We start from the raw sequence: 9,586 nt of genomic DNA on the forward strand, positions 1-9,586 counted from the left end.
GATATCAAATAATACGTCTCGTAAATATCAACATATGTTGTTTAAGAAGTGTTCAGGAATTGTTGACTATTTTAAAGATATCTGAACAACTGTGTTTAAGGGGCCGATCCTTAAACTCCTTCACAGTGAAGCCAACAAATTTTTGTAGGTAGCATATTGTTGAGAACATAATTTTTAGCAACTATTGTTCTACAACGCTTTTCAAAAAAATTATCCTTTTTAGATTTTGATTTTGGGCCCCTTAAAACTCCTAATTAATTACGTATATATATGAACCATAAAATGATGAACACAACAAAACAATGGCTACTCACAATACCAATACAAGAGTTAAAAAACGATAAGATGATATTGATCCTATTACAGATCAAACTAGCATAAAATGTCACTTCTCAATTTTGCTTGGGTATTCTTACAATACACTCATGTATTTTTGTCCTTCTGCTCCAAGGCCCAATGCAAAGATGGATGTAAACACCTCTAATAAATTAGCATTATTTCATTTTAAAATAGTATAAAGTATGGAATTGATGTCCTTACTTAATGTATCTGTGTTATTATTACTAAATAAATTAAGGTTGTTTGAAAAGATATAAAGTGAAAGGACTATATATGGTTTGAGCCTAAAATGGCCCCCTAAAATGAACATTGTCATTTTACTGTAATTCTTCGTTTTATTCGTACAAATATACATTTGAAGTTTTTCATAATTTTCATTTTAATTTTTAGTACCCACAATTTAAAAATATGACATCATAAAGTTAACCTTTTCCCGCCATTTTCTCATTTTTAGCATAAAACGGCTTGTTTTTAGGTAGTTTTTCTTTAAAGACACATTGAGCGACTACTTGAACAAACAAAATATTTTCACCAAAGATGTATCTATCCAATACTTATAAATGACAAAAAATTTGTTCTTGTTCGAAGAGTCGCTCTATATTTCCCATTCGAAAAAAGATAAGCAAAATGTCAATTTTTGACTGATTTTGATTAAATTATAAACATAGCGTCACTTCTGACGTCATATACTGCCAGTGAGTGCATATAAATCAAATCAATAGGTGAAAAACATATTTCATGTCAACTCTTTTATAAAATAACACAACAAATTAATGTACCTGAATCATTTTAAAAATAGCGAATTTTGGGGGCCAAAATTGACTAATATCATATATAGTTCTTTACCGAAAAGGTCATTTTTGATTTATAAATTGTTTTAAAGATGCATTTTTTAGGGATACATAGTAAAATTTATAACTGAAGTGACACCTGCAATACATAGGAGCTCAGACGCAAATAAAACCCGTAATAAGTATTGTGGAACATGAGTTATTTAAAATAATTTAATCAAAAACTTTTCATTTATTATAAAACTAGATGTGGATAACTGTAACATATTAGCTTAGTATATTATAGGTAAACATGAGGATCGTGCATCATGCCGATGATAGATTTAAACAAATAACTAGTACCAGATAACAGGTGATTGCATTGTTTGAAAAGATAAGATGATTGTAAAACAAGAATTTACGTTTATGAAACATCGTAGTATAAATTCCAATTTTTAACAGTCATTATTTCTTTACAATTCGAATTTAAAAGAGATGTATTTCGAAGCTCTTGTGTCCAATATATAATAATGGTCTTTATCAAATGAAACTGATTGCCAATTTAATATTGCCAAAAAGTTCACCTGCATGTAGGGTAACTTGAGGATAGAAATGATTGGTTCTGCAGAGTACGACTCTTTTCTTGGATTCGCAAGTAGGTGGTAGTATTCCTGAAACGAGAAAATGAGAGTGGAAGTAGTTTATAAATTGGGCGACAAAAGCATTACATTGTAACTTTTAAGATACAATGCAAAGATATTAAATGACTCAAAGTGTGTCTGTATAAAAGAGCAGTGCTCTTTATTTACAAAATGTGCTACTTGGCACAGCAATTTTATAATCAGTAAGTAATAGTATATGATAATAACTACACTAACAAGAATAGAATTCCTTGGTCCCCCGCCGGTCAAGCTGTCTAGTATCGAGTCCATCGACCAAGGCTGATTTAGGAACTTGACCAAGGTATTAGTGGTATAAACATTTAGTATAAATTTAATGAAAATCCGTCAAAACTTGTAGGCATGAGAGCGCTTACAAGGCCAATTTTCGGATAAACTGGAGTCATTATTGTGGTCAAAGTCCCATAACTCCAACAAAAAGGATCGACCAATGCTGATTTTCGAACTTGACCAAAGTATTAGTGGTATGAACATTTGGTATAAATCTAATGGAAATCCGTCAAAATTTGTAGGCATGAGAGCGCTTATAAGGCCAATTTTTGGATAAAACGGAGTCATTATTGTGGTCAAAGTCCCATAACTCCAGCAAAAAGTATCGACCAATGCTGATTTTCGAACTTGACCAAAGTATTAGTGGTATAAACATTTGGTATAAATTTAATGAAAATCTGTCAAAATTTGTAGGCATGAGAGCGCTTACAAGGTCAATTTTTGGATAAAACGGAGTCATTATTGCGGTCAAAGTCCCATAACTCCAACAAAAAGGATCGAACATTGCTGATTTTCGATCTTGATCAATGTAATAGTGGTATAAACATCGGTATACATTTAATGAAAATCCATCAAAATTTGTAGGCATGAGAGCGCTTACAAGGTCAATTTTTGGATAAAACAGAGTCATTATTGCGGTCAAAGTCTCATAACTCCAACAAAAAGTATCGACCAATGCTGATTTTCGAACTTGACCAAAGTAATAATTGTATATACATTTGGTATAAATTTAATGAAAATCCGTCAAAATTTGTAGGCATGAGAGCGCTTACAAGGTCAATTTTTGGATAAAACGGAGTCATTATTGAGTCAAAGTCCCATAACTCCAACAAAAAGTATCGACCAATGCTGATTTTCGAACTTGACCAAGGTAATAGTGGTATAAACATTTGGTATAAATTTAATGAAAATCCGTCAAAATTTGTAGGCATGAGAGCGCTTACAAGGTCAATTTTTGTATAAAGTCAAAGTCTCATAACTCCAACAAAAAGTATCGACCAATGCTGATTTTCGAACTTGACCAAGGTAATAGTGATATATACATTTGGTATAAATTTAATGAAAATCCGTCAAAATTTGTAGGCATGAGAGCGCTTACAAAAAAGTGTGACGGACGGACACACGGACGCACGGACGCACGGACACACGGACGCACGGACGCACGGACGGACGCCCGGCATTTCTATGTCCCCGCACCGCGTTGCGGCGGGGGACAAAAACAGATTCAGACTACCCTTAACCATCTAGGTAACGAGTGTAAAACGGCATAGGTTGTAAAACCTTTGTACCATAGGTATATACTCCCAAATTATAAAAGGGATTTAATCGACTTTATAGGGTTTTATTTGTTTAAGTATTTTCAGCCTAAACAAATGATATTCTTTTCGTATTTTTTTTAGACATGCACTGCCTGAAAACATTTAAATATAACTGGTGAAATCACGCAACGTATCTATACGTCATTTGATAAATAAGTTGTTAATGTTTGTTTACTTCATTGAATAGCTCATTTTATAATGCAGATATAAATTTGTCAGATGAATCACAATCATTATTGATTGTAGGATTTAGTAAGCAGCTATGACTGTTTTTGACTCGTTTAGTACAATGAATATTTTTTTTATATATGTCTCATAAAAAGCTGTTTGCATAATATAGCTTCATATTCTGATTATGCACATGTGAATAATTTAGCATATCAATTTTTCAATGTTGCATCACAATATACAGTAACAAATAAATTGCTTTCATATAAGAAGCAATTGCTTCTTTTAAAAATCTCACTAGCTATCATATAGTCACAAAAGTTTTTTCAGTATCAAACGGTTGTCAAACCTACTGACACAAAACACATTTCATCTATAATTTATATTGCCTGACGATCTGTCTAAATTGCTCTAAATAATTTGATTTCTCGTTCGATTGTTGTTTCAATAGCCATCTTATCATCCACCACTTTAAAACTTGTAAATTGCAAAATTACATGTATTGGCAGTATTGAATCAGATACATTGTCTTCAAAGTTTTTTCAACATTTGATAGTATAAATTTTGAGTTTGCTCACTGATAAATTTTAGTCTAAGTGATTCAATATTGTAGGAGTCATATCCTAGGGGTTTTTATATCGTTATGCGTATCTAGGTGTAGTACTTTGCTGAATGAAATTTCCGGTGATCAACTGATAATATTATTTTTAAAAAACATTCTTACAAGGTGCGCACTTACATAAGTTGTCTTCATATATTTTTCATACGATCAATAATTGACATACATGTTTCTACGTAATACACTCTAATTATGAGAAGAGATGTTTAAGTATCATAATATTCATAATATACTGAATGCACAGGCAAGCTGTTCTCAATTTCGGGGTTCAAAAGTTGGGAGGATGGATTAACATTTGCATTTTACATTTAAGATCGTAGCCTGTATTTAAATAGGCATATCATTTTAAATCTTTATTGAAAAACTCCAAGATTGTATCAAAATAACTTGATTAGACAATATTTTATATTTATTTTTAATATTGAAAAGGTCAACTTATATGCATGCCACTGACAATTATGGGCAAGGATTATCATGCTACGTGCGGTTTACTAGTTGATATTTAACAAAATTATCTAATTTTGATAAGAGATATCAAGCCTCTGTTTATAACGTTGAAAGTCTCCCAAAATAAACATTAAGAGTAAACGTACCTTTGTCCCCTAATATCGCAATCTGAAAACTTATAGATAACGTTTTAACCGAGCTACGTAATGCAGAGGAATAAGTGCAATGAATACACCTAAATCTTTTTTCAAATACAATCAAATTATAAATATGGCTGTTTTAAAGCTGAAAAAATGTCATTGTGATGAATATATAGAAAATCTAAATTTTATAATAAAACTTAATTTTCTTAGTGTTGATCAGCATTTGTTGCAATCATGTTAAAACAACCACGATCGATGGTTTTTTCCACATGCAATCGACTAAAAACAAAGTATGTTTTGTCTTTAAAAAAAGACATGACATAATTAAATGTGGGTTCAATAAGAAACTAGTTTGTGTTGGGATATTCTATATCCTTGCTTTTGTTCAGTAGACTAAATTTAAATGCTAGAGAGTTTGGGTAAGTACACTTTTTCGATCGATTTCTTTGTGTTACACAACTGGTTTTTTAACAAAGGATAAATATATTAGTATAAATCCTTACGTATGTCATCTTTGCGATGTTTGGCAAACGAAAAAATTGTAATTCCGGTGAGATATCTCATTTATATCAGGTATTTTTTTTTCAAACGTGTCCCCGCAAAATCTCAGATCAAGGCACGAAACTTACATGTACATGTACATGGATGATAAACATTTGATTGAAAATATTTTAATGGGTTTGGTATTATTTTATCGACCGTCACTTCCCGTCCTCACCAAAAGGGTTCAACGAAATCAAGTTGTTTGTAAGGCATACTGTTTTTCGTTGACAATTTTGGTTATTTTGATTAACAATAATGTACCTTTGAAAATCATCAGAAAAACCTGACTTTAATTTATATCAATCCGTTCCGTTTGTCCATTTCTGTCCAGAGACAAAAGAAAAACATTGTCTCCGTGAGATCTAAAAAGTGGTCACGACTTGAACAAGCAGACATTGTAGAATAATGCACCTGTGTATGTTTATGTGTTAAAACTATTTTGTTTTATCCGGCGTAACTTTCGTTCGTCACAGAAAGTACTCCAAATTTTGATTTTTTAATTGTATTTCTTATTTAGCATGGAAGTAACTTTTCAGCAATACAAATACAATAATTCATATACTCTTTGTTAAATAAAACAAACAAATTACTTCCGATGAGAATCTTAGTTATCTCAGGTAGCTTTTTTTCATACAAATTTTGTACCCGCGAAATCTCAGTTGTAAGATCAAAAAAACAATCTTACAGGAATGATAGAGATTTGACTTGGGATATGTTTAACTGGTTTTAGTTTTGTCGTCCGTCACTTACGGTTCTCCCCTTCAAGCAAATGACGTTTTTAATAATTTTAGATTTTCTCTTCATTTTATTACGTCTGATGAACTGTAATGTACCATAAGTAAATGTACTAATTATGCTCGCTTATAATCTGTTTATTCACGTTCGTTTTTCTGTTTCTGGTGCCGAGACAAGAAATCTTTCTTCAGCGAGATCTCAAAACTGACAAAAGCTTATTTCACAGTATATAACCAATTGTTTTACAAGAGAAACTCATTTTTTTGACAGATTTATATATGAGGAACGAAATACCTTTTTGTTGCTATAATAGCAATGTCTTATTGCTTACAGAATATACAATTACAAAATGTATTGTTGAATTAAATCTCTCCAAAAGACTCAAACTGATGTATTAAGAAGTGTTATTCCTATTCAATATCATTCAACGTTAGAACTGAGAAATTTCAATAAAGAACAATACCTTTTTTCAATTGCTAAAACGTATACTTTCAAATTCTTAGTTAGCAGAATTATTGCTTCCTGAGTAAACAATGTTTGTTATAGCTACTCCTCTTAAACCATAAATGATATAGACTAGGATTGTTTGCCAATGTCTTTAATCGCACGTTTTCAAAACAAAAAAACCTGTTGGGACCTTTTTTTATTCATGGGAGACAATGTCCGTGGGTAGCCAAATTTTCTCTGGTATGTTTGGTCGTAATTTCTGTGGAAGCAAGTTCGGGATGTTTGATGAATATATATGGCTGTATATACGTTTGTCTAAATTCCTTAGCAAAGGCAAACCATGAAGTCTCGAATAGTGGTCCCCCACAAACAATGATGATTAGGTATGTTTCATTTAAAATACATTCCCTTTGCTTTTCCGTTTTAATGACACACAAAATTGAGCTACAACGTCTTGTCAGAGGTAAACGGAAAATTGCAAACGACAATGAAAATTGCAGCGCTTAGCCGTGGTCACATTGAATTAACATCGGTCTTCATTACTTTGCTTATTTTTCAATTATCAACCGTTCTTTTCTCAAATGAAATTAAACACGAGTTGCCCTATGGACCGGAGATGCAATGGTTACTGACGACTTTAAAATTCAATGCTATGGTAAGGAAATTTTAGCAAAATGTTTAACAATAGGTTGTACAAATAGTTAGAGGAGGACAAAACACAATGTGAATACAACTCAGAATTCTTGTTTTCTGTGTCAATATCTTTCAAATGATATAACGTTTAACCCTGGACCGGCCTATGCTCGATCCACCTTGACATGTATTGGCTGCAAGGCAAAATTCAATGGAAATGATCAAAGCATTTTCGGAAATACAACACAAACAGAATAAATCTGCGATACATGTGTGGAGCAAATCACCAACCATTACGACTTCGCAAGGTCTACCAAAGAGAGTCAATTTGGTCTCTTAAATATTATTAAGGACTGGTAAATTTCAGATATTTGCAGTTACATAACACATAAATTAGATATAAATATCTTGGATGATGAAGTTCGAATCAATGGTAACAACGTTGCTTGCAGAAACAGAAACCGGAATGGTGGAGGTGTTCTCATATATGTCAAAGATAAATGGACTGTATCCAACACGCAAAAGCAAAACAATATTGAAATGTTATCTCCTGATATAAAACAATACAATTCCACCAAAATCACAATTACCGTGGTGTACAGACCACCGGACGCGAATGCTGACTGGATCTCGACTTTTGAAAACGCTGTTGACAAATTAATAGCGGTAAGTAGTGAGGCTATTCTGCTCGGTGATTTTAACATCGATCAATTTAAAAACACGAATTTTAGATCAACGGTGGAAATGAACAGGTTACATCAACTTATCGCTCAGCCAACTCGAGTTACTCCGCATTCAGAAACCCTGATCGACCATATACAGTCATTTCATGCATATCTTTTACAATTTAATGCTATGCTATGGTATGCGATTTTAATGATATGCTATGAGATTTCAATGCAATGCTATGAGATTTGTATGCTATGCTATGAGAAATTGAAATGGAGGGCCTAATGATATTGTATGCTATGCTATGCTATGAGATTTGAACAAAAACGCCTCCTTGCGCTGAAGAGTTCCACACATTTGGAAGTAAAATGATAAATAGCCAGAGTTAACCACTAATCTGCAATGTGAGCATTTATTCTTTCAAATAAAATTATTTAAAACCAAGTCAAAATCATCTTGTATGCTATGCTGTGGTATACTATGATATGATACGACGAATGACAATCTATGACATTGTATGCTATGGTATGAGATTCCAATGCTATGGTATGAGATTTCAATGCTATTCTATGATATTTTAATGCTATGCTATGCTATGGTGTATGTTGTAAAAGATATGCTTGAACTGACTGTATTTATGTTAGTTATAAGTGTGTTTATCCGAACTCAGGTGTTATTCCCATAGGAATAAGTGATCACCATCTTGTGTACACCATTAGAAATAAAACAGGTATTGAAAATAAAAAATATGTTTTCATTTAATATTGAGACAAAAAGAACGCCGATGAATACGCATTTCTTCCCGACTTAGCTTCAACGAACTGGAAAACTCGATTCGAAATTTTGAAAATGTAAACGATATGTGGGATTTAATTAAACATCACTTTTTCACGCTATTAATGAACACTTTCCAATAGAGAAAGGTGCATCAAAGTCGATTCAGAAAAGTAGATCAATGATTGTATATATTCGGAGATGCGACAGCGTGACTTTTTACACCGAAAAGCTCTAAAATCTAAATCTGACGAAGATTGGAAACCATATAAGGCTGCGCGAGACCGCGTAGGGCAACAAATCAACGAGGCAAAATGCGATTTAGTAAATGAAGCTATCAGTCAGGCGCACGCCAGCCCAATGAATACATGGAAACGTATCAAGGAATTCCTACGTCAAAACGAACCCAGACGAAAACTTCACATTTTGAAATCGAGACAATAATTTTTTTATTACCTGTCCTTCCTAATTTGCGAACAAACTTTTTCCCAAATATTGGTCATACATTTGCTGCGAAGTTTGACAACTCTTGAAACAGCAAATGCCAAGAGACTCATTTTCAATACCATTGATCAGTGAACAATTTGTTATAGTGAAGTGCTATCTATGTCTAATTCCAAATCTTCAGGTTTATTTTGGTTAAACTTTCAAAACTTAGTATTCATGTGATAGGGGACATTTAGACGCATATTATGAATTGTTCAATTAAGTCAGGTATATTCATTGATGATTGGAAACGTGCACGGGTCACTCCATTATATAAGGCTGGCGAAGATTTTTTACATAACAATTATCGTCTAGTTCTGTTTTACCTATCATTAGCAAAATTAATGAAAGGCATGTTCACAACTGTTTTTATGAATATCTTAGACAATGCAATCTCATCAATGAAAAAATAACTGCCTTCCACAGTATTATTGAAAAGTGGTTACGTAACAACATTGACAATAGTAAGTTAATATGTGTTTTATTTGTAGATCTAAGGAAACCTTTTGATACGGTTAATCATACGAAAGCCGAGAAGGATCAT

Source organism: Crassostrea angulata, chromosome 2 (genome assembly GCF_025612915.1).
Source record: "Crassostrea angulata isolate pt1a10 chromosome 2, ASM2561291v2, whole genome shotgun sequence".
In the NCBI taxonomy this organism is placed as follows: domain Eukaryota; kingdom Metazoa; phylum Mollusca; class Bivalvia; order Ostreida; family Ostreidae; genus Magallana; species Magallana angulata.